The sequence below is a fragment of the Staurois parvus genome, unplaced genomic scaffold (genome assembly GCF_062004578.1).
Source record: "Staurois parvus isolate SC_StPar_1 unplaced genomic scaffold, SC_StPar_1.0 ptg000708l, whole genome shotgun sequence".
In the NCBI taxonomy this organism is placed as follows: Eukaryota; Metazoa; Chordata; class Amphibia; order Anura; family Ranidae; genus Staurois; species Staurois parvus.
This window is the reverse complement of record NW_028318504.1, coordinates 5,341,807-5,369,221: the sequence shown is the minus strand read 5'-3', so window position 1 is coordinate 5,369,221 and position 27,415 is coordinate 5,341,807. Positions and strand designations below refer to the sequence as shown.

At 40.6% G+C, this 27,415-nt stretch overlaps 1 protein-coding gene across 2 annotated transcripts in view; it reads right to left on the bottom strand.

Annotated features, from left to right (window-relative positions):
• LOC149445821 (catenin alpha-2) overlaps window positions 1-27,415 on the bottom strand; it is an 845,912-nt gene that overhangs the window by 782,445 nt on the left and 36,052 nt on the right. The window lies entirely within an intron of this gene.

Genomic DNA, 27,415 nt, shown 5'->3' with positions numbered 1-27,415 from the left:
TAAAGCACAATCCAATTTGCTCCAGTGGGGAAAAATATTCCCAATTGTGAGTACCTGAATTTGTCTTGAACTACAAGGTAGTATCAAAAAGTTTTGAGACTACCGTAGTTTTGTAACATGCCAACAGATGGCAGTGCAAGGCTGCACGCACAGTCACAAGGAGCACCCACCTTCATAAGTCAGTGTGCCAAAAGTCATTGTTCTGTGTACATCGGGAGCTGTGCAACTGGTGCTATTCTGACCACATGCACTACCACGTCTGGACAGCAAGTTAGAACAAATGTTAAATTCTGCATGAAACTGGGCAAATCACTGGATCTCTGCAATGTTGTTAAAATGGCAACCTTTTAGCTGAATCTTCATCTTTGGGAAGAGGGCATTTTTAGGGGATGAGCTCGTTGAAGATCTTCCTGATCTCCCATCATCCTCTAGTGATCTTCTGCTCTTTAAGCACACATGCCACTCAAAATACCTTGAACGACTCATTGCAGCATCGCCATAAACTTGCCTAATCATGTCAAACATCTCTTTTGCAGATTTGTCCAGTTTCACACAGAATGTCACATTTGTTCTTTATTCTAACTTGCTGTCCATCATGAAATAGCAGACATGATAACGCACTTGGCCAGAATAGCACCAGTTGCACAGCTCCTGATGTCTTTTGGCAAACTGACTTATGAGGGTCGATGCTCCCTGTGACTGTGTGTGCAGCTATCTATTGGACATGTTACAAAACTATTCTCAAAACATTTTGGTACCATTTTGTATTATTTTGCAGTCTTCTGTACAGCACAACTCAGACAGGGAGATGAAGCTCAAGTTGACAATCGGGTGCACCACAGTGCAAGGATCATGCTGATAGGAGAAGATGAAGAGATGAGCTCTACAGTCTCTCCCTTCTTATTTGATGGGTAGGGAGGAGACCTATAAGTGAAAGTAAAACTGCAGCCTGGAAAGGTCAGGTCCCCTCTTCCAGGACTGTGCTCTATAGCAGAGCTGTGTAAACCTCAAGACTGGATGGACATAAATACAAATCCTATAGCAGATACAGCAGCCCCGTGTGTGTATTTTGTTATCATATTTAGCTACTTGCCTGGAGTTTAGCTTTAATAATTATATCTGTGAATCAGATTCAGTTTTAGAAAATCTTTTCACATTTTCTTTTTTTTTTGGCCATTACTGCTGCATTCTTTAAGACGTGATGCAGCTCAACCAACTTTACCTGAAAGAACCCCTCCCTACACTGATAGCATATTGTATTTATTTTTAGACTTGTGGATTATCTGAATGGAGCAAGCCACAAACTGTAATCTCCTTTTAACAATGGCACGCTATATTATTCCCCTGATAACGCAGTAGACAAAGTTGTATCTTTTATCCTATGGCTGAAATCACAAAAAAAAAAAAACCCCAAGGTGTAAAAAAGCTTTCTGCATAATGCCTCTCTCAGCTCTTAACTCCAGAAGTATGTTATATAACCGAAATCAAGAACTGCTACACCAAAATGCTGATAATGGTCTTATTGTTTCAGTGCAATCTTCCTGGATGCAGAGCGCCCTCCGAACTGGGGGATAGAAGCTAAACGCGCGTTACGTCACAAGCCATAATGGCATCCTAATGTCCTTTTCTTGTAGATAACTTTCTTATTGTTCTTTAATCCACTGTGCTAATCTTTTTTTTTTTTTTTCTGTTTTTTTTTTGTTGTTTTTGTTTTAGAATGTGCAAACACAATGTTCCACAATTATCACAGCAAAGAACACTCAGAGAAAAGATTAACAGCACTTAATAAATCTAATGTGACATCTGCTTTTATTCTTAGATCCACACACAGCTACCGGGAGTTCGAGTTCAGACGACAGCGGAGAAAACTATAAAGGGTTTGTAGTGTAAGGCACATGATTCAGTCAAGTCATGATTCTGGCTAATAATAATAATAATAATAATAATAACAATAATAATAATAAAAAAGGTGGCTAATAATAATATAAAAGGCTGCTGAATATAATATATGAGTTGGTTTATGTAAAATTCTTACAGCTGTAAATATATAAAAGATCATCTGTTTATCCAGTTATGGATTCCTTAACCGCTTAGGGACCGGCTACCGCGGGTTTAATGCGGCGGAGAGGCACCGCTCCTCGTGACTTACGTACATTATTGTGATTATACAGGACTTATATAGCGAAAGCCATATAGTTCTAGCTCAAATAGTAAGATATGGCATGTTTGATGTCTGGACATTCAGGATATCATTCTGCATATTAATCTACTAGTGCTAGGCTGCTACATGTACCTAGGGAAGGTTATTGACCATGGTATAACTTGGAGGGATTTGGTCATAGCCTGAGTTCCCTGCCTAAAAACCCCTCTCCAAATGAGGCCATTGGTTCTCTGCTTTAAGGAGACACCCTGATGAGTTCCTAGAAAAGAGGCTGTTATGCTTGGAGCAGTAAGATGAAGAGATCTCCCTTTTAACACCAGGAACCAACTTTAGGAGAAAAAGCACCCTTTTGCTCAGGACCCTTGAAGCTGCTTAAACCAAGGCTGACGGCAAGTATTCTACCTCTCTAAATTTCTTTCTGTTATCTCCCTGTTGTGGTATTGCTCTCTGTATATATATATATATATATATATATATATATATATTGGCTACATCTTTGTCTGTAAATATTTTTATTGCACCCTTTTGACCTTTTAGTAATAAAGCCTATTATCTGAAAAGTGTTGAACTGTTTCTAAAGCTCTTTAATACAAACTAAGAATCCCTGTCTCTGAAGAGCACTACTGTGTGTTTTTAAACCTCTATACACATCTGCCTGTGGTGACAGTGTGTATACAGATGATTATTCAAACATCATAATGTTATTGCTAATATTGGCGAGTTTCTTCCTTCTCTGTACAAAAAGGTGGTGGCAGTGTGAAGGGTTAATTAACCTGACCCAGTAACAATCGCTCCCAGTCTGCAGGTACATAGATTGTGGCCCATTAGCTGGAAAATCTTTGTGCAGGTTGCAGCTGGGCGTGGCATTGTTACGCACATGACAGCGTGGTTTTAGATTGGCTAGTCCTTCGGTCCCGAGTTGGTGAGAAGGGCTGGGGCCTGGAGTACTTATGTTTAGTGAAATAACTCTGGCAGTTATTATTATTTGTTCAGGTCAATGAGAGAGTATTAGGATACAGAACACCCAAAGAACATGGAAGATTCCAGAATTCTATGTAGAGTCTTTGCAGGTAAAAGGACCTTTAAGCCAGATGGGCATCCTGTGATTTTTTTAAGCAGCTGCAGCACAGGCTCCATGAGCAAGCCACCAGACTCCCTGTGAGGAAGCTTCTCAGACAGCTCCCCACAGTGCTCCTTCCCAGGATAGGCCCCACTCCTCTAGAAAGTCAGTAAGAGCTGAGCAGTCCCCTTCCCCAAGAAAATATGTGGATACCCACCTAAGGCAGAAGCCCTAGGAGGACAAAGACCTCTAGTATACATCCTGCTCCAGGCAGAATTCTGGAGGGAAGAAGTGCTCACAAGGTCACACACAAATATTGATATCCTCTCCCAGCTTGCACTACTGGCAATAAATCTTTTAGTGGTTGGCTAGGGGGAAATAAATATTCTTAACCCCACATTATTGAATCTTCTGGCACTATTGCTAGGGACACACCCCAGCAACAGGCAGGGCACAAAAACACCAGGCTTAGGGGTTACTAAGTGAAACTACCAATTCAGCTCAGGCTGATTACAGCCTAGCAGCACTAAAATTAGAATCACGCCTGCTTAGGGCAGGGTGGCTACAAACAAATAACACTTTCTTCTTTCTTTACAATGGAAGAGAAGCTAAAAATTTTTTATGTGTCTGACAGACTGAAAAATTGTGTTTTTGTGCCAAGTTTGAACCATTTGGAGTGTATAGGGTTGCCATTGGAGTGCCATTTGGAGTACATTTGAAGACACAACAAGTGAGGTACCCCGTAATCTGTGGATGCAGACTGATTATGACTACGCAGGACCAAGGCAATACAGCCAGTAAATACACAAAGCACTTTTGAACTGTTGGCATTGAACTTTTCCCCAGAGGGCCCTCCAGAGTTTATGTACGTCCCTGTATACAAGAATTGTATTATGCTATTCATTGGTTATAATGTATTCTTTATTAGAGGTAATAAATTACAGCTCACTTCATCTTTGTCATTTTCCCCTTGCTCCCCAATCAGTTGTCCAATTAATATTACCAAAAGCTAAAATTGTTTCTCTTCATATTTTTAATTGTTTAATTATAATTGCTTTTCTCTACTGTATTGTAATTAAAATACCAACAAAGAGAATTAAAACAGTTCCTTAATTCTTGCCAAGTTGCCTTTCAATTTGAGCTTGTTGCTACCATTTTTCTACTGAACACCATTATCCATGTTTAAAAAAAAAAGTGCAGGCACTAGGTCAGACTATTGGTGTGTGCCTTGAATTTCCGGCAACTCAACTACTTTGGAAAAGATTATAAAGTCCTGATGAGTGGGCCACAGCCACACACAGGCCTCATGTGCACTGCGTGTTTAGCCGCAGTACATAGGATTTTGGACTTTTGTGTAGGCAGAAGGCACACACAATCCAGCCCCACTACCAGCAGTTTGTAAATCTCTACAAGATGCTGGACAGGGCTGGACAGTCACCAAGTGGTCCTAACATGAATGCCTGGAACACAGACTGCTTGCATTCCCGGCTTTGGGCGCATACTGTCCTAAATGTTAGTACCACTCAATGCCTTGTCCAGTCCCATCCAGCTGCAGCAGCTTTCAGCCTCTCCTAAAGTTTTACAGCCTGGCAGAAGCAGAGGTGGATGGTGCTCCTGTACCTTCCACCCACACCAAAACACCGCGATCTCAAGCACCTTAGCTAAACAGCATGAGAGCCCTTCAAATTTCATACCAGACCTTTCTAGTACGGTATGGATTTTACTGTAATGGAGAACCTCACACAAAAGAAGGATTTGGCATGGGGTGAACTCCATGCCTTTTATTTTTATCATTGGGTCCAAGTAAAATCCATTGCAAACCTAAAGGGCGAAGCTAGGTTCCACAGCATTGATCTGACTCCAATATGGTGACACTTCAGGAGGGAAAGTGCAGAACACAGGTCATTGCATACTTTGTCCTTTGGCAAGGACAGGCCCAGACACAACTGTAATTTCAAGGCCTTGCTACTCTGTGGTTACAGATTGGGCCCCAGGTGGTAAACCTGTTCCATGGCTGAGGATGGAATTACAGTAACCCAGCCACCCTGGAGGACCACACAGACCACCCCACCATTGGAACATTCCATCATCTGGCCACCAGGGCTCCCATCCCAAGCTGACTGCTCCTCCTTCCTTCCTCCAACTCTTCATTGCCTGTGCACAGCCCAAAAGGGACCTCATTCGTTCATCTTCACAACACACAATACCAAGGCAACATTGGGTTCACCTTACTTTACTTTTCCAAATACACCAACATTACTACTATACTGTTTTACAACACAGTTTACATAATAGGGAAAGGTGATACTGGATCTTGGTGCTTGTTCTGGAAATTAATACTGAAATTTTATAGATAGGCAACTCCTATCCTCATATTGATTAGAGGTTCCAAATTATTAATAACTACTGCAACAGACACAAAAAGATACACTCAGCATATTTTCAAATAACTGTTCTGTTTATTCGGTACATTTGAAGTATTTTTAAACATGTGATTACATAAGTATCAAATTAATATTACAATTGTACTTTTATGGTTTCATAAGCAGGCTCATTTCTAATCTGGACTTGAAGGAATGCAAACGTAATTAAAACATGATTAGTGCCGTGTGCACAATGAGTGCAGTGTACAATACATAGCAAATCATACAACATACAGTATAATACAATTTTACTATTAATGTGATACCTACGTAATCATGTGTATAAAAAAACTTCAAATGTACTGAATAAACAGAAAGATTTGGAAAGATGTTGAATGTATTTTTTGTGTCTGTTCCCTAATGCAGTAGTTATTATTAATTTGGAACCCTTAATCAATGTGAGAATAGGAGATGCCTAACTATAAAATGTCAGTATCTATTTCCAGAACAGATGGCGAGCTTTGCCTAGGAGGGAATTTCCAGGTGACCCTGAGAATCCAAAACGAGAAGCCTGAGATGATCTGGGAATTTCAGATAATCAGCCGGCTGAGGTAAGCCCTTTTCTTACATTAAAACGCACATATTTGAAAACAGACCAGGCGACTAAGTATGCTGCATTACAGCCACGGACACTTGTCGGGTCTGTGCCACTCACAGATTCCACTCTAGTTCTGGCCCAGTAGAGTACATTTTGAGTATCCCAGAACAAGAAGAACAAGTGGTCCACAGTGGGGGCAACTTCTTATGAAATAGAACATTGGAAAAAGGTGATCTTTTAGGTCTGCCAGCCACTCTTTTCCCTCCAGCTTGACACATGGACCATATCATCAGTCAAAAGCAGTTATGGCTGCCTTAGTAAATGGGAGTTGTTTTTGAATATACCACTTCTTGTTTTGCCTGTTACCAAAGGTGTTACCAAAAACTGAACATCCCTTCCAGAAATTAAGAAATTACAAAAGGATATATCCAGACACCCAAGTCAATATCTTATGAGTATGCACAGGTCTGTGTGGACATGTTTTTTGAATGGCCAGAAGTTTGGCCAGTGGCAAATGCTACTGCAAAGGCCACAGTAGAGTGTTAACAGAAGTAGTTTGTAAGTAAAGAGTCCCAGAAGCTACAGAGAGTAACAGAGGAACTTATTTTATGGGAGAGTTCTTACAAGAAGTTTAGAATTTTTATTTTACAGCCCCTACCATCTACAATGTGGTAGAAAAAGTAGAGTAACTAAGGGGTTTGTCAGAAAATAGAAAACTTTGGCCTGAATGTCTTCATATTTTTTAAGCCCCTAAGGGGATATTGGACTCTCTCCCTATCCCTGCTCCCTAATGTATTAGTTATTATTAATTTAAAACCACTAATCAATATGAGGATAGGAGTTGCCTATCAATAAAATTTCCAGAACAGAGCTGAAAAGGCAAGGCCATTTTTTTATTCTTCTACATGTATCTTCCGCCTAGCAGCACTAGGGTCATTGGTTTGAGTCTCAACCAAAAAAAAAAAAAAAAAAACATCAAAAACAGATTCACTGAATTGGAAAAAGGATCATCCCCCCTCCTAAAAATAACTTGTAAACACAGTCAGGTGTAGCTAATCACCTTCTCAATGGCACACAAAGCCATTTGACTTTCAACTGTGATCAGCTGTTTTCATTTTGATTTGCTCAGCATGAAAAGAGCTTTCCTGGAGCATTTCACTCCCTGGCAGTGCAACTGAAACAAGCAATCAACTATGGGTGGCAAGGCACTGTCAAAAGATCTCCAACATAAAGTTGTAGGCAGGCACAGGAGATGGATACAAAATACAAAAAAAATGCAAAGGCTTTTTCAAGACTAGAAGCACAGTGACGTCTATTATTAAGTATTATTAAGGCATTTGATACAACACAGACTCTAACCAGTTTCCTCCTTGCTCTTTCATCCAATTTGGATCGAGGTCCTGATCTAGGTAGAGAGGCTACCAAGAGGCCTACAGCAACTCTGAAGCAGTTTCAGGAATTTATGACGAAGAGTGGTCATTGTGTGCATGTGACAACAATATCACAAATTCTCCATAAATGTGACTTGTATGGGAGGGTTGCAAGAAAAAAGCCACTCCTCAAGAAAGGCCACATGCAGCCACCACTGAGCTTTGCCAAAACGCACCTTGAAGATTCTGAGACCACATGGAAAAAGGTGTTCTGGTCAGATGAGACTAAAATTGAATGATTTGGCCTCAACACTAAATGATATGTCTGGCGGAAATCCAATCCAGCTCACCATCCAAATAAAACCATTCCTACAGTAAAGCATGGAGGTGGTAATATCCTGTTATGGGGGTGTTTCTCTGCAGCAGGAACTGGAGCACTTGTCAGGATAGAAGAAAGAATGGATAGGGCAAAATACCACTAAATTCCTGATGAAAATCTGCTGCTCTCTGTCAGAAAGCTGTCAATGGGAAGAAGGGTTACCTTGTAACATGACAATGACCCAAAGCACACAGCAAAAATGGCCACATAGTTGTTGGAGTAGAAAAAGTTGAATGTCCTTGCATGGCCTAGTCAGAGCTCAGACTTAAACCCCATTGAAAATCTGCGGAATGACTCGAAGACTGCAGTCCACAAACATCAAATTGAACTGAACTTGAGCAGTTAGAGCGGGCAAATATTGCAACGTCTAGCAGTGCAAAGTTAGTAGAGGCATATCCCAACAGACTAAAGGCTGGAATTACAGCAAATGGGGGTTCAACAAAATACTGACGCAAGGGGGTGATTCTTTTTCCAACTCCATGATTTTTTAATTTGTTTTATTTTTTTATGACATGTTGGTGTTATATGTCACTTGGATGTTATAAGTTGCAATACAGCTAAAACAAAAACCATGTCTGTCTTTATTTCAGGCTGCAAAGCAACAAAATGTGACTATTTTAAAGGGGGAGGTGATTATTTCCTATGCTCACTGTAAGTACCTGTAATAAAACATAAATAAATGTACCTGACTGTTGAAGCATGGAGATCCTGTAATCATAATTTTCTTAATTTTTTTTTCATGGAAAGGTATGTTGCTTTTCTAAACAGAAACTGAGGCTATGTACTAAACTTATGTTATTAGTTTAGCCCCTTCTATCCACACAGGGGTCCTTTTGAAATAGTTCTGAATGCCTGGAGGCTGGGAAATATCGGCGGTCATGTGACCACTGACACAGTGGCCAAACGTGTGGAAACTGGGCCTGCTGGCTACCTATCTTTAGTCCGGATTTGACAGCTTGGTCTTTGTGCTGGGGATAAGCAGTGAGCACACTCTGAGCATATAAACATCAGTCGAACGGCGATGCATATGTGCGGTGTGTGGGTGGTAATGCCCACCCAGGGGCGGACTGACAACTCATGGGGTCCCCGGGCAATGAGGGACCATGGGGCCCCTGTGTCCTTGTCCAAACTCAAAAAAGCCTATGAAAAAGGTACAAGGGGCATCTCATGGGGCCAACTACTGACCCCGGGCCCTCGTTCAGTGCCCGAGTTTACAAATGGTCAGTCCGCCCCTGTGCTCACCCTATTTGCCACTGCACATATGTGTTAGACGGTTGTAAAGGAGTTAAAGAAAAAGCAACTGGTTAAGTCTTTCTTTAGACCAGCCTTTCTCAACCTCTTCAACACAGAGGAATCTGTGAAAAACGTTCGGCCTCAGGGAACCCCTGCTAAAAAATATCTACAGCTCATGATAGGATAGTGTGATGGTCAGTGGGAAGAATGCCCCTTCCATTTGTGGTCAATGCCCCTTACAGCTAGTGAAAAAATATGAATGGATGTTAGTGGGAACTTATTTGTGAGGCAGCAATTGCTCATTGCTCAAGGAACCCCTAGCAACTTCTGGAGGAACCCTGGTTGACAAACCCTGCTTTAGAGAGACATCTCAGTATCTTTATAGGAATACAATTCTACCATGTCACAATATACTGTATACAACAACACTATCATTTAAAAAGTAGTACCATTCTTCTAAAAATACAGTTTTTGAGCTCCAGTCTAGTGATTTTGCCTAATCTGGGATTATGTTATTAATCTGCTGCAAGGAGAAGGGAGAATTTCCTCAGTTTCCTCTCCCCCAGTGATCACTACAACATTGTAAATTTGAATAAACATAGGAATGTGCTAATACTTTAAATGAAGTAATCAGTTTAAAGTGTCCATAAATCAATATGTGAAAGTCCAAACACCATATAAATATCTCAAAATCATCATGTGAAAATCATAACACCGTGATCAATCCACCACCAGATAAATTGGATACACTCACCAGAGCTATATGCTGATCAAATTATAGACCAGCACAGGGGCGGACTGACCATTTGGAAACTCGGGCACTGCCCGAGGGCCCAGGGTCAGTAGGGGGCCCCATGAGATTCCCCCGGTACCTTTTTCAAAGGCTTTTTTGAGTTTGGGCAAGGACACAGGGGCCCCATGATCCCCTATTGCCCGGGGGCCACATGAGTTGTCAGTCCACCCCTGGACCAGCATAAGCGCTGTTGCTCTGGGAGCGATGAATGTCACAAATTTTCAGACTCTTTGATGCAATGCTCTGCAGTGATAAGTAAATCCCCAGCTGATAGGAAGCAACACTTTGCAATATAGGCAAGATCCAGACTCAAAGGAGAGATACTCTGCAGACAATTTTTCATGGATGCGCCTTTCCATATATCACCATATCTCCATAACTTTTGGGACCACACTCCTCCTCACTAGTAACAGTCTTCAGCCTCCAAATCCTAAAAGGAAGCTTCTTGAGCTGATAATACTCTTCCTCTGCCCAGCCAAGACTACAAGAAAATGGCCGCTTTCTTCACTTAGCTCCGGTAAATGTGAACGAAAAAAAATAAACCTACACATAAGCAGGAAACGGCCGCCTCCTCTTCTAAGGGGGACAATAATTGGGCGAAATTTGTCCTCTAGCGGTTGCTGTGCGCACATTGTAAATTTATAGCAAATAACAAGGCAAGAGGCTGCAGCAGAGCCTGGCCTGTTTTACACATTTGTGAACACAACCAAGAACTGCACAGGCACCTGTCTTATCTCTGAGCAGGGGAGGACTGACAACTCAAGGGACCCCCGGGCAATAGGGGATCATGGGGCCCCTGTGCCCTTGCCCAAACTCAAAAAAGCCTATGAAAAAGGTACCAGGGGCATCTCATAGGGCCCCCTACTGACCCCGGTCGCTCGGGCAGTGCCCGAGTTTCCAAATGGTCAGTCCGCCCCTGTCTCTGAGCAGCATCTCAGTCCAAGAAGTGGACCCTGGATAATGCCTAAATAAATCTAGTGCCTTCCTTTTAGAGAGAAAGGCAGTTGAAGGCATTGTCAGGGGGAGTACTGTGTGAAAGGTAATAAATACCTAGCAGTGTTATACTTACACATTACTTAGGATGCTACACTTAACATTCAAAGGAATACATCTGATGCTAAGTTGGCTTTAAGAATCCATTATTATTTCACAGATACAATTGCTGTATATTGTTCAGGGCATTGGGTCGCCCAGTCTCCCACGCAGACAGATTAATAGGCTGAACAGTCTCTTTAGGTTTATGAAGTCTGAATGCACAGGACCATTTTTAATACAAATTCAGAAAACATTGCCCCCTGCCACATCAAATGGCAATTAACTTTCCCGGTTTGCTATTTAACATGCATGGGATCCGGAGATAGAGGAGCGTTTGTGACTTATAGAGCCGTAGCACACGGACAATGAATTTTAAATTGCTACAGTAGCTTGCTGCAATTACATCTGTAGAGTTTCTTTTGTGAGTCGAGGTGCTGAGTGTTAGGATTAGCTATTGATCAAGTGACAGTGAAAGATGCATGTGTTGCCTTTACTATTTACAAAATGGTGTATTTTCACTAACAGTAATGTGAAGGGGTGACGCCGGCTGCATAGAAATGTGGTCAGCGAAGGGTAGTTCCGGTCTTGCTGTTCATGTAGATTGTGTTCCGGCTCAGGAGGAGCAAGGAACAAGAGAGACACCCATTCCATCCTTTCCAAATGGAACAAGACAGCTATACCCAAGCAACCCAAACTCCATTCATTAGCTGATTATTAAAAATGTGACATGGAAAGAAGATTAACCCTGAATAATTCCACCTACCACTCATCGGCTGTATGATTCTTTCCGATTTTTTGTGCTGAAAGCAGTACATTTTTTTGCATGGAAATATGTAGTTTTTTATTGTAGGCTGTAATTTTTAGGAATAACTCACTGAAATCTGTCCGAACAAGAGTCTAGTAAACATTCCGGATATGATAAAACTTGAAACACGAAATCATAAATTATCATTTAATAAATAATCATAAAAAATAATAATATAATAATAATAAATTTAATTCAATAATATAATCAAACCAAAAACACTGAAATTTGAAATACAGAGGCAAATTCACACATCGCAAAATTGTTTTCAGTGTCTGATGACGAATTTCCCCACAAATCATTATCACTCAATTCTGCAAGTGGTTCTGATTTACTATCGCTGTTCTAAAACCGCTTTTGACGTAAAGGGACGCTTTTTGGACGCCATGGACTTTTCTAAGTTTCCAGGCAGAAAGAACATTCAAAATGCAGGCAGGGCGCAGGACAAAGCAGTAGGGACCAAATATATGTGAAATGCATTGAAACAGCAATGACAGCAAAAATTACATTTTTTAAAAAATTCAAATTTCCCGCCGGCGCCCGTACGTCCCGACGTCACAGAACACAGAAGCCGGATGCCGGAATCCGCCGGAGGAGATGGCCGGGGACGCTGCAGGGGACACATCGCGGGAGCGAAGGACAAGGTAAGTGCTGCAGGGACCCCCAGAGCAGCGCCGCATGGTAAGCCCGAGTGTAGCTCGGGGTTACCGCTCTTGGTATAGAAATGTTACCCCGAGCTACACTCGGGATTACCGCTAAGGAGGTTAAATTTCAATGGTCTCGTTGGCTACAAAATCCAAACTGTTCTGTAAATCTTGATAATCTAATTGTACACTACCAAGATTCCTACCCCTAGACTGGTGCACTCCCCCTTTCCCCTTTCCTCTCCCCCATCATTCCCCACATCCCTTTTCTTTACCCCTTCAATATAGCCTACTCACCTCAACAAGGTTCAGATCAAACAAAGCATACCTCTCATGTCAATGCAATATACTTATATATATTGTCCCAGCCAACTGGTGGGGAGCTTATAGCACACTAACTATACTGTTATATCTGACATGAACCGTATTGATATGCTATGTTTTGACAACAATTTTTCAATAAAAATTATTGAACATAAAAATGACCATTGATAAAACCCTTTAAAGCGGAGCTCCACCCAAAAGGGGAACTTCCGCTTTAAGGACTGCTCCCCCGCTCCCCATTAAGGATTGGCACCTTTGGGGGACGGGGGGGAGCGGGTACCCGAATTTGACAGGTACCCACTCCCACTTCTGGTCCGATCACCTAGGCGATCGGAAGCGGAAGGTGTCCTCCCTCCCTCCCTGTAGTGTTTTGGGACACGTAACAGGTCCCAAAAGACTACAGGACCATTCACGAAGCGCAGCGCTACTCGAGCATGCGCAGTGAGTACACAAGCTATCACAGCCGGGTGCCCACACTGGTATACAGGACGGCCGGTGAAACGAGCTGTGGGGGATACATCATGGGACCAAGGGACAGGTAAGTGGCTGTTTTTTAAAAGTCAGCAGCTACAGTTTTTGTAGCTGCTGACTTTTATTTTTTGATAGGTTGAGTGGAACTCCTCTTTAAGGCCCCATGCGCAAAGGGCATTTGCACAGCTCTCCTAAACATCTTTCCTCCTGGCAGCAGCGTTTTGGCAGAAAAAAAAGTATAAAGTGCTGAAACGCATTTAGGCTCGTTTAGGCACATCAAGCACTTGGGTATTAATTCATTTCAATGGTCAGAATAATCATTTACTCTGGCCATTGAAATGAACTAACACACAAGTACCTGACACGCCTAGCGTTAACGTGCGTATAGAGGCGTTTGCACGCGTCAAGCATTTTTTCTGCCAAAACGCTACAGCTCCTTGACGCACTGGCAGTGAGGTTTCTTTTCGTCTCTAAATGCCTCTAGATGCCTATGTTTGCATGGACACATAGGCTAACATGGAGAGGCATTAGGAGGTAGACAAAAAAAGAAGTAACCAGACACCCCTAAAAACAGTTTTTTTAATGCTCAATGTGCATGCGGCCTAAAGCTGAGCACAAGCCAAATATAAAAGATAAAAATATACGCAACCTTTAAAATTAAATCCAAACTCCAGGCAAAAAAAAAAGTTTCCCATGCAGTGGGGCTTTGCCTACACTGTGCCGGTCAACTGCCGATTTTTTAGGTGATCTCTGAAAACCTATCTCTTCAGGGAAGCCTATCCTGCCTTCAGCTAATTACCGTATCTTCTATTTCTCCTATTAGTTCATCCCCCACAATTATTACCTTTTGTAATAACCACCAGCCCCTCCCTCTTAGATTGTAAGCTCCAAGGATCAGGGCCCTCCTAACCCTCTTGTATTGAACTGTATTGTTGCTGTATTAAATAAGTAAGAAAGTGTCTCCTGCGCCACTAAATATCCTGATGAAGTTACGTGACCAAAGTGACGTAACACGTAGATACGCCAGTGGGAGGAGCTTAAGCAATTGACGACCTGACGTCATATCCGGCGTGGGCGCCATCTTGGTGCTCTTCTACCTGAATGCAGTACACCCTTTGAGTGGTGTGAAGGCTTGTTTGTACTGGAGGAGCATGTGAGTAGATCTCTGTTCATTTTTATCATTGACATAATAAAGCGGTTTTACACTATGTAAGTTTTTTTGCCTTACTGGTGACTATTCGGGAGGGGTATTTACCTATACCACCAACGATCCGAGATAGAGACAAGAGGAGGGGAGTTCCACCATCATTATCTGAAGGACCCATCCAACTCCAGGAGAAAGATCCACTATATAATAAAAGGCTCATTGGTCCTTAGGGGCCTGGGCAGGAAGGTGAGGGGGCACTCCACCTATTTGAGGATTGGCACTTGCAGTTCACATCCGCATGAAATTCTATGCACATGGACACTATTCACTATATATTGTTTCAAGTCACTATAGTGCATGAGATGTTTTTCTGAGTGTGTAACACCACCAGCCTATATTTTATTTTTCCTATATGTGTTATGATTGTCTGGGCTATATAATATATGGTGGTGAAAGTAAAAATACAAGAGTATGCAATTTGATGAAACATTTATATTCACTGTTTGAGCGCCGCACTGTTTTATATATTCTAATTAATCTTCTGAATTGTTGCTGTATTGTCTCCCTTTATATTGTAAAGCGCTGAGCAAACTGTTGGCGCTATATAAATCCTGTATAATAATAATAATTTTTTCTTGCGGTGGGGAGAAATCTTATATCCACCTGGTCCTTTGTTCTGCTAGAAAACAGCGCTCCCCTGCAGTCCATCCGTGGACTGTTCATGGTCTATGGAGCCTGCTCTTGGCTTGATGATGTAAAGAACATTCCGCAACTCAAGACTGCTGGACCGCGGGGGTGCTGGACTGGTTTTGTGCTGGAAAGATCAGAGGATTAGGTAAGTATATCTTCTTTCTTCTCTCCCCTAGACAAAAATGAGCAGTTAAACCGTACAGTGTGGGCACAGCCCCACTGCATGGGAAAACATTTGTCCAGAGATGGGCTTTAATCATTGAAAAATAATTGCCTTACCAAAGGGCATTTGTGTGATCATCACTGCCTTTAGGGAAACTAGAAAGCGGAAGACAAAAAAAAAAAGTAAGTGAAGCAAAAAAAAATAAAAATAAAAAAAAGTGTTAGGTGATTTCTTATCAGCATGAAGAGATGCTGAATGACATTGGCTATTAGTCTAGCCATTAGTCTAATGACCCTCAGACAACTATAGCCAAAAAAAAAATATCCTGGTGTGAAAATCTCTGGATTAAAGATGAATCTTGCAACAAAAGCTGGTTTTGCTCTTTTATTTTTAATGGGCTGTTTATTTATTATCCTATTTTTAGTTGGAGTTCTGTTTTAAAGCATAAAGTATATGTCACCAGGTAAAACAGCATATTCAGTTTAATGTAGAAATGCAGTGCAAAACATTTGTATATAGCTATAAAAACATTATGAATATCTTTTTCCCCTTTTTTTTTTAAATGGTCAAGTACCATCTGTTCTCAGCTGCATAGAGAGGTGGGAGAGGAGAAACAGAAGGACACTGGTGTTCCTAGTGAAGGTCAGTACAGGAATGGGGGGGGGGTTGGGGGATTTAATATAGAAATGCAGTGCAAAACATTTGTATATAGCTATAAAAACATTATCAATATCTTTTTTCCCTTTTTTTTTTTAAATGGTCAAGTACCATCTGTTCTCAGCTGCATAGAGAGGTGGTGGGGGAGGAGAAACAGAAGCACACTGGTGTTCCTAGTGAAAGTCAGTACAGGGATGGGGGGGAGTTGGGGGATTTAATATAGAAATGCAGTGCAAAACATTTGTATATAGCTATAAAAAAATTATAAATATCTTTTTTCCCTTTTTTTTTTAAATAGTCAAGTACCATCTGTTCTCAGCTGCATAGAGAGGTGGGGGAGGAGAAACAGAAGAACACTGGTGTTCCTAGTGAAGGTCAGTACAGGGATGGGGGGGGGGTTGGGGGATTTAATATAGAAATGCAGTGCAAAACATTTGTATATAGCTATAAAAACATTATAAATATCTTTTTTCCCCTTTTTTTTTTAAATGGTCAAGTACCATCTGTTCTCAGCTGCATAGAAAGGTGGGGGAGGAGAAACAGAAGCACACTGGTGTTCCTAGTGAAGGTACAGTACAGGGATGGGGGGGGGAGTTGGGGGATGTGTCAGCAGACGTATGATCATTGAGAGCAGGCTACGTTACATTACAGCCAGAACACTGAGCACGCCATGCTCTCCTGCTTAGTGTGGTCAGTTTTTGATAGCAGAGGGACTGGCAGGAAAATCAGGGATTTCACAGAAAGGAAGCAAAACAAAGAGAACAGGAGACTTTTTCATACAAGTACATGGTACAGAAGGCACATGTCAGGAAAATGAAATGTTGGGTTGACATATTCTTTAAAGTCCAGTCTCAGCCAAATATTTATACTATGTTTTGGAGAGAGGATGGCAGGGCTATAGACTTAGCCAAATTATTATTGCGATCTGTGGAGATTTTTCTGTATTGATAGTTAGGAAAAGAAGTCATGAAAAATCACAGACAATACCAAAAACATATTTTTAGTAGAGTGGGTGACAATCAAAATAGAGCAAGGAACGTCTGATCACGTTTTGGTGTTTGTGCTTTTCTGTTCCAGTGGCAACCACACCCTCTAATTGCTTTTACGGGTTTCCAAAGCTAGTTGCTCCTCAGGAAAGCCAAGTAAATATCAATAAAGAAAGAGAAATATATACAAACCAGAATTTCCCAAAGAGAGGGATGTCTCCAGAAAAGTGCAACTATACAAGAAGCAGTAAGAGTGAGTGGCCAAGGAGTCCAAAATTATGTTTTAATAGATAATTAGTAGAAAAAAAATTCAATGTGTTTTGGGGGATTCAGAAAGTATGGAAGCCAGCAGGCCTGCATAAAAACCAAATAAAGTGTCTGAAATACTGTTTCATTTAATAATTAGTAGAAAAAAACATCCACTGTGTTTTGCCAGAATAAAAGCCAAGTAAATATCATATTAAGAAGGAGGGGTAGATACAAACTAGAAAACCCCCAATGTGAGGGATGTCTTGAGAAATGTCTAACTATACAAGAAGCAGTAGGAGCAACACACTAGTGGTTTAATGCAGGCCATACATCGTTCGAATTCCAAACAATTTTTAATCCGAAAATCGAAAACGTTGTTTGCTTGGTAATCCAATGGTGCCATCAATGATTTCGAAAATGGTCCGACCAAGTCATAAAGTTCACCCCATATAACAGGCGAAACTTCTGTTTCTTACAGGTCATGGCTCATATTCTTTTCGGAAAAACGGTCGTACGATTTGACCATCATTAAGTCAAAAATCTGTAGTTTTTCATGAATTTTCCAACATGCCCAATCACCGAAAAGGGGAGGAACCACGAAAATCAAAGACCCGCTAAAAGCGAAAATCGGCCAATTATTCTTAGGTCCGATTTTCGACCCATGTATGGCTGGCCTTAGAATCCAAAATGATGTTATAATAGATAATAAGTGAAAAAAATTCAATGTGTTTTGGTGGTTTTGAAGGATACTGAAGCCAGTGGCTTAAATTGAATGATTTAATGGTTGTTTAGGAGACACCCCACGGCAGATTTTGGAGGTTAGCATTGAAAGAATGCCCCATATTCTCAAAAATATTAGGCCATGTACTGGAACTCTTCCAAGAAAGAGGAATAAATCAAGGAAGACTTTTTTGATGAATGATGATTGTGGCAGTGACATCCAGAGCCCTTGTGTGCACTGAAATATTCAACATAATATAGGTTTTGGTAAATCAACACTGTTTTTGGAACAAAATATGGAATTTGGAATATGGTGAGCTCTTCCTTTCAACTGTTGTGTGCTCTATCGCTTTAGAAGGAAGACTTGTTAAAACAAAACATGGGCTGAACTTGCTATTTTTTGTCCCCAGTTGTTTATGCTATGTATACCTGCATTTTTAAATATTTGTTTGATGAATGCTCCCTTGACATCTCAGGAGGCTTTAGCTTAGTCCATACACTACGTTGACACCACTTAACACATTATCCTTTGCTTTTTCCTTGCACTGTTTCCTAGGAGTACAGTCTATCAAATACAGTGAAACTAGAGCAGCCAACGAAAGAACAAAGGTAGGTCAAAGCTTCAGCATTCTGAGTTTTTAAAACTGGAAAGCAAAAGCAAAGGTTTAAAAATATACTGTCAATGCTTGTGTTGATAAATAGACAAAAGACTTGTTTTTGTGTTCTTTAAAAGAAAAAGTCACAAGTAAAAATGTTTAATGCCAATGTGATAAAAAGGTAAAAGCAATAAAAATTAAATCTCAGTCAAAAATATATATATTTTTAATTTTTCTGGTCTGAATTGAAGTACTGTTTGCTAAAAGAAAAAAAACACAGACACACCAATAGTGATAAATGGGCTTTGCTAAAGCAGCAATAAGCCCTAAAGTAAAGGGTGGATTAAACAAGCTTAACAGTTGTGAACACACAGGTTCAATGACAGAAGCACAGTGCATTGACACAATGAGATGAATAGGATTGGTGTTAGTTCAATTTACCACCCGTGAAAGGCCTTCCATGAAACGCATTAAGCGACTGGAGAACAAAACTGCAAAAAGCAATAAAAACAATCAACAACAAATATTCCCCAAGCCAGAGTGGGAAGGATAAGTCTAAATACTGGGGACTAGCTACCAAGAAATTGACCCAAGCTAACCACTGGCCAGTGGGTATAATTGTACAGGGTCTGCAGGCAATGGGATTCTTTAAACTTTACAGTGGAAAGCTCAACTTTTCAAGGAAGGTATTGCAATCAACAGGATAAAGTGTCCCAACAACAGACAGAGAAAGAATGGTGTGTCTCTCTATTAAACAAAGCTTTGCCAGCAGCAATAGTGTCCCTGCAGGTGCAGACAAATTTCAACATGCAAGAATTGCCATAAGCTGCTCACCAATCTGATGGCCTTTTTGGATGCAGTCTGTCCTTGGAAGACCATTTCTGCAGGCTCCCTGTAGCTTAAAGTTCCCTCGGGAGGTTGTCTTTGCCCAGACCACTGCTTCTGGCTAGTCTTCCCTGAGCTCTCTTTGCAATCCAACCTTGCTGCTCATGGTTCTTCTCCATGGTCCTCTGGGAAGGACTTAATTTGCTGGCTTATCATTCAGTCAGCCATAGCCCTACTTTTCTTTTGCTCTTCATCCTTTTCTGGTGGCCTAGCCATCAAAAGCTGAGAAAGAAAAGGATCCTGAGGCATGCATCGATGATAGCTGTTTAAAGGGGCTGGTGGCTAGCCCACACTTTGGTCCCCAAAGATACAGAATCTGATGGCAGTTATAAATTAACCAAGCTTGTAATGGTTCAATATTTCAATACCTTAAAAAATTGTGGAACCACCTTGTTCTGCTTACGTGATCCCATCTTTGGTGTCAGGAAGCCTTCATACAGTTTTAATTCTCCAATTTATGTGCCTGATTTGCATGACCTTCAGCCATTTAAATCAAGGGATTAATATATGTCTTGATGAGTTCAAGATACTGTAGAGATGTCTATCTTTATATTGTTTTCCGTTAGATAAAGATGGTAGGATCTACTTCATTCTGGCCTGATCTACAGGTGTAGGTTCCAGTCCTTTCTGTAATCTGAATAATCTGGCACAACATCTTATTAAAAATGTATATAGCCATAAACTGTGCAAATTTCCTGGCTGGACTTTAAGTTTCTGATAGCTTCCACTGCAGGAACTCTCCGTAATTCTGTATTTTTTGAGCTTCTGGAACATCACAGTTGTTTAGTACTTCCATGAATTGTTCCATACAGATTTCAAACTCTTCCTCCCCAGTGAGAACAGAAAGGTTCTTAACTTTCTGCAACCATGGTTAACAGGCAGAGAGGGTTTTTTCACAAAGTTTTTACACATCTGTAAAGATGAATGGGGGGGGGGGGACCTTGAGAAAGCAGGTACAGAGGCTCCAAAGGCTGCAGGAACTGCACTTGAGTTAGTTCCATCTGACTGGAACTCTCAGTGCTGTCTGTTAGCTGTAGATTTGTGTCCCATAAACACACTGGGAGACCTTTATTCCAGCCTAGGACCTCATAGACGTAAGAGGTATCTGGGTCTGTTTGCATGTCAAGGATAAACACTTGTCAATGTGTAGCTAGAGCCACAGTTGTCTGAAGATTCTGATCCTCTGTCCATCCATCACTGGGGGTGCCCATAAGTATATTTAACTCCACTTGATCATCCTGTTCTTCTCATCACCTGACAGCGGCAACTGGGTTTATCTTGCTGACTTGGCTCTGTCCCCTGCAAAGAGGGTTAAGAGGATCCCAGATAAGCCCCCATATATAGAACTATCTAGCAGAGCAGCTGTTGGTAAATGATGGGTACTATTTTCAGTGATGTCTTGCCTGATAAATGGACTCAACAATACACTGACACACTAATAATAATAATAATAAAAAATGGGCTTTATTAAAACAGCAATAAGCCCTATAGTAATAGGTGTTGCTGTTGACCTCCTGGAACCTCTAGTCAGCCACTTCAACAGGTGAAAAAATGGGTAACAGGTAGAGAGCTTTGAAACCCTATAATACAAAGTGCTTTAAAAAGGACTTTCATGGCAGGATTATCAAGTATTATTTTAATGAAAGGCACATATGTAAAAATATAAAAAAAAGTTTGAAATTGCATAAACATTTTAAAACGTACTGAAACAACCCCACAAGATTTATGACCCATATATTGGCAAAGTCTCAGAATTTAGTAACATTGTAACAATTATAAAGTTCTTTATAAGGTTCCAAATGAAAATGTTGATACCATGAACATCCATTTTGTGAAAGCTAAAGATTTTAAGTCGCTGTAGCTGTGACTTGGCGCAGCTGTTCAATTCCTCTGTGTCCAATGGAGCCTCCAAAAGTACCTCTCTGATTAGAATGTAAAGCTGCATAGCAGACTTTCTTGTAATTAATGAAAACATTTAGTTTGTGAGTCCATGATTATAAGTCTTTCCACCACATGCTAGGCACTCTTGCCCGAGGTGCCCTCTTGGTCTGCTGGCTGTTTTTTTTTTTTTTTTAACTACAGCTTGAAATGCCGGTAGTCGCTCGGCCTGCTTGTACAGCTTTGTGTATGTTTAATAAGGTTGTTTTTATTTAAATGTTCCTAGCGTGGCCCGAAGATATCCATCAGAGAAGAGTATAAGCAGATCTTTTCACATGAACAATTATTTATGCAATTCAGCCAGAAAGGAGCAAGAGGCAGTTTACAGTATATGTAAAATCAAATGTTTATATTAATATTTTATCATCAGCACCGAAAGACGTGCTACCGCGGAGCTCAGAATGAATAAATGTTGCAGTCAGGCACTGGGGACCATTGATTAACCATAATTATACAAGGGCGGGTCTCTCTTTGGAGATACATAGACTACCAACATTACAGGCTCGGTGTCCCCATAAACCTCATAGTCACTTGAAATTTCTCAGCCATATGTCATATTAGACAACAGATTATTAAAGCTAAACCCAAAAAGCAAAAATTTTACCTATTGCAACTTCCCAGTCCTTAGACATTGGGGGAGGGGGATTTACTAAAGTTTGCGCATGCAAAATCTGGTGCAGCTCTGCACAGAAACCAAACAGCGTTGAGGTTTTAGTCCTCATGCACACTTGATGTTTTTCCAACTGCTGTTTTTGGCTTTTGACGTTTTTTTCTATAGCCAGTAAACCCCCCAACATGTTATCCTATGTGTCCATTCACACATAGACTGTAATCAATGTTTTTTGGCTGGGACAATTTTTGGCTGGAAAATAAACCCAGGATTAGTGGTTTTCTATAGGTTTTTTAGCTGTAAAAACACTCTAATGCTGAAAACATGGTAGAAATGCCGTAAACCTGCATTTTTGGACTTTTTTTGACCAAAAAAATGCAAAAAAATGCAAACACAAAAAACGTGGACAAATGCCACTAAACGCTAATGCAAAAACACTCAAAAAAGCTGAAAAACTCAAGTTTTTAATGTGACTTTACACAGCTAACATTACCAGCATTATCAAAACATCCCGTGTGCATGAGGACTTAGGTGTCCATTTATGAACCAGCGGTAATAGATCGCTGCTCAGTTCTCCGGCATTCTCGGAGAACACAGTTCTCCTGTGAATGCCTTTTATGAAGCAGTTCTCCGAACGAAGGGAGAACGGTCTCCAAACGCTGGAGAACGGTCTACAAACACTGGAAAAAATCTGTTTTTACTATAATCTCGTGAGATTACAGTAAGAGATCCGTTTACTAAGCAGAGGTAATCGCTGCTTAGTTTGCGGTCCCTCTGATTCTCCAGCTATGGGCTGGAGAATCTGGAGGGAGAACACAGATCTCCAGTGAAGGGCTGAACATGTTCTCCGCTGATCTCCTGAGTGTCATAAACTGTGAATGACCAGAGAATTGCTGAGATCCTCTGAATCACAACTATTCTCTGTGTCATAAACGAACACCATAGTTAGAAGCTGATTGGTTACTATGCACAGCTGCACCAGCTTCTGTGTGCACCAGTTTTAGTAACTCTACCCCATCTGGTGACTACATTAGTTTCCATTTTCCAGGCAAATTACATTTTCAGCAATTACAGAAAATATCTACAGAAAATGGAAAAAGTTCATAACCCAAGGTGCTTGGTGCCATAATTATAAACCCCTTCCTCCAGCTATGAAATAAATATTTAGTATGAGAAGTATATTTTAGAAAATTAAAAATGCAACAAAGTACAAGATAATTGAGTATCACCTCATATTATATATCTACTATATTAATGTGGACAATGGCTCTGTAATTTTTATACTAATTAAAAAAAAAATGAAGCACCCTTTTCCTAATTGATGTACAGCTATCACATGACCCAGCTCTTTCCCAGTCTGTATGCAGAGAACCATAAGCAGGAGGAGCTTCTGATCCTTTGCTGTTGGTCACATGTTAAAAAAAAAACCCTTTAGGATAAAGAGTAAAAATAAATAATTAATATCAATAAACTGTTTTAAATCATCATACAAATATAATGTATATTTGAAATCAAATGTTTATTATTTTTTAACATTAACGTGGTGTGGGTGGATTTCTGCAAGTCACAGGCTGTGTCACACCCCTGCAACCTGTGTCTTAGAAGAAGAGGAAGGTGAAGCCTCCATCAATCAAGATGTAATATCCCACCATCCCCATTGTGTTTAGCTGGTTTCTTTTCTGCAGACACTTTAAGATCATCCTGGAGGTATGCACAGCTGCACCAAATTCTGTGTGCACCAGTTTTAGTAAATCTCGCCCATTCTCATACAAAAGAGGGTAAACAAAGGTACAAAAAAGCTAGGAGACATTTTGCCACCTATGTGATAACGAAAAAGTTTAGTGAAAAAAAAAATGCAGAAAAATTAGAGATACACCCGGTAAATTAAGCCTCTCCCCACTCTTATATACATGCATGTATCATACACTCATCTGGGGCATCTAGGCACAAAAACATTCATTGTGCTGCACATGTCACATATCACCACGCACATCAGAGGGAGAGCAATAATTCTAGACCCATTTTTCATGGGTCATTTAGCTAGATGACCCATAAAACTAGAACTAGAGCAGGGGTGTCCAAACTTTTTTCAAAGAGGGCCAGATTTGATAAAGTGAACATGCGTGAGGGCCGACCATTTTGCGGGAAAAAAAAATGAATGGATAAAGGAGCGACTGATACTGGTCATGGCATATTTGAAATCTGTACTTGTTTCTCCCCCTAAAAAAAAAAGCGAAATTACTCTCACTGATTTCCTTCAATGCTTGAGAAGGGAGTGCACCTTTGCCTTTCATCGGCCTCACGCATGCTCCAAAAAGCATCGCATTGCACGCTGGACATCCCTATGTCATCACGCTGATGTCGATGTTGTGCTCCAGGGTGGACTCCGGACGCCATCTTTGGATCTCATAGATGCCAATTGGCTCCCTATGAACATGCTGAGTCTCCTCCAGCGCTTACTACGGCGTATACATCGGGGACGCTGCACTGTCATTCACTTTCATCACACCGCTCCATGAGGATGTCGATGACGAAACGCGTAGGGAGGAGCCTTTGGATGTGACGTCAGGACGCTCCCAGGTCATTTGGTATGGCGCATGCGTGGCCAGGCTGGGTTCACGTTTGTGTTTTACACTGATCACGCTGTATATGCTGGTGTCGGCGTAGACACCATTTGTTGTAAGTGCAATATTTTATTAACTTGGAAGTTTTTTAGTACATACTGCACCATGAGTCTTTACCTCTTTATTTCCCGAGTGGCGGTCTGATTTTCCTGAGGATTTGGTAGCTGGATTTTTTTAAGTAGATCCATATGGTATATAGTCCTGCAGAGTATTGCTCCCTGGAGATTCGATATAAAGCTCTCAGTGTTGCCTCAACCATTTGCCTCCCAGAGCAACAAGCGCTGTATGCTGATTTATAATATGATCAGCATATTGCTCTGGTGAGTTTATCTAACCTGTTTTGGTGGTGGATTCACTTTGGTGATATTTGTTTTTGAACACTCCTGCAATTATCAAACATCACTTCACTTTGGACTTTCTGTTTTTGGACTTTTTTGTTATATTATGTATATATGGTTCAATTGACATATATTTATATATTTATTTGAATGTATTTTTTATTTAGCGCAACCTGTTTTATTCACTTTCACCACATATGCCTAAGCCTTTTGTTTTCTTTCATCATGTGTTTATCATTATATTGCTCAATAAATGGCCGTATTAAACTGGAACACGGGCCGCAATTGGCCCGTGGGCCAGACTTTGGACATGCCTGCTGCAGAGGCTATTATATTGTCACCTATGGAAAATATAGGGTACTGAAGTTTGTTACCATTTCACAGATGCATGCAATTTTAGGGCTTGACATGTTCAGTACCAATTTACTTGGTGCATTCTCATCTTTTTTACAGTATCTTACAAAAACTGGGTAATCTATTACATTTATGTGCCCTAAAATCAACTTGTGTTCATGTATTTTTTACTGAAATTTTGCATTTCACAAATCGTTGTGCTAATATCATGTGAAATTACCATTATTGCATCCTCTAGGGTGTCTGCTTTCAGAAAATGTCTAATGCTTTGGGGGTTTTATGTAATCTTCAGGCATAAAATGTTTGTTTTTTGGATTCTGAAATGGCTTTGGAAGCAAAAGAGTTAAAACTAACCCTAGGAAGTATAATTTTACTGAAAGAGTAGTTGATACCCGGAACTTCCAGTTGACTTCCAGCAGAGGTAGTGAGGCAGTCAGTAAATTTAAATGTGCTTAGTACAAACTTAGATCTATATTCAGACAAAAAAAAAATAAGAAAAAAAATCAAAAAGGGGGCAGACTTGATTGACCACTTGGTCTTCTTCTACCATAACTCCAAGCTTCTAAGACAAAAATGCTGCATGCTACATATTGAAGCATGAGATAGTGTGACAGCCAGGGAACTATTTTTTCAGAAAGTTAATGATGGCAGTTTCCATGTTTCTCTCTGCAAAGGTTTCCTTTAAATATATGGAGGATTTAGACATGACTTTTTGTGATAGTTATTTTTTTCCCCTGAGATCCATTCATTGAGAACATCTGCTGCTGTCCACTGATGTAAGATCATTACCCAATACAATCCTTCTTGGCCAGGTGACAATCATCTAAGGTCAATAGCCATCTTTGCAAAGTTCCTTTTCAGGTTCAAAATTTTCAGGCAATTGGAAATCATTATTCATTTGTGAGTTTCTTAAAAGATCAGATTCTAGGTTAGAACCCTGAATTGTACTGAATTTCTAAGCTAATGTTCCATGGTCCTTTGATAAAGCACTGCATGTAACAAGCTTTGATAAACCAGCTCATCAGCAATAGATCCCTGGAAATAGTTTTAATATGCTGGCAGACATATAGACGTCTCATTACTTTACAGCTCAAGTAAATGTTACCAGAATTGGCCTTTACATTAGCAAATGCACTGCTAACATGCATACATTCCAATACATAGAGACTCCCTCAAGGTAGACGCCACTGAATAATGCAGTGCATAAGATAAATAATTTAAAACTTGGTTATTTAAAAACATAAAACAATAGGACATTATTCTTCTCCTCCAACCAAACTTGTGTAACGCTATCTCTATGTATGCCATGCCATAGCTAGTAATTGTATATAAAAATGGCAATGGTTAACCAAAACCCAATCAAAAACAAAAGCCTAACTATTATAAGGGGAACTGTCTAATACAGCCTTTCTCAGCATGGGTTCCATTGAATCCTAAGGTTCCTCCTGAGGTTGTTAGGGGTTTCCTGAGCAGAAGACAGTGGTGAACTGATCTACCAACTAAAGCAATCGACAATACAAGAAGGTCATTTTCCACTGACTATCATTGTAAGGGTTCGTGCCTACACTGACCACTAATGTTGAGGAACATCACAATGTTCACTGTCTGTATTTCCTTCCATCATATCATATTCATTTCATTTCCAGATCATTTCTGAAAATAATTTAGTGATATGCTGCTGGTGTTTTTAAAAACAAAATATCGGTCCTGTGTGTCAAACACTCTAGAAGCACCATGGTCTTTATTCTTTTATTTAACACATTCTACAATTTACTGATCATGCAAATATAACATGAGCGCCGGATATAACCATGTTTGGCAGTTTCCCCGAGACCCGCAAATTATTTCAAGGGTTCCTCAATGGTAAAAAGGTTGAGAAAGGCTGGACTAGCGATAAAACATGTATTGGTTCTGTGGAGCTGGTCTTTGCTTTTATTGGGTCCATATGTTAGGCAAGCCATAGGCGGAGCAAATTTGTTTCCTGCAGCCACAGACAGACAGTGTTGACAGGGAATCCCTCCCATGGAGCCATTGTGCAATAGATTGATCTGCTTGGGTACATTAGCCTGCCCATTCATGGATTGAATCTCAGTCGGTTCCTTCTGAACTGGCCGAGATTTGAACCGTCTATGGCTGGCTTTACAGAATGTATCTGTAGCACATGGTGATCCACCTTTTGGTTCATGAAATATCAAATGGTAGGAGTTGGGGGGGGGGCAACA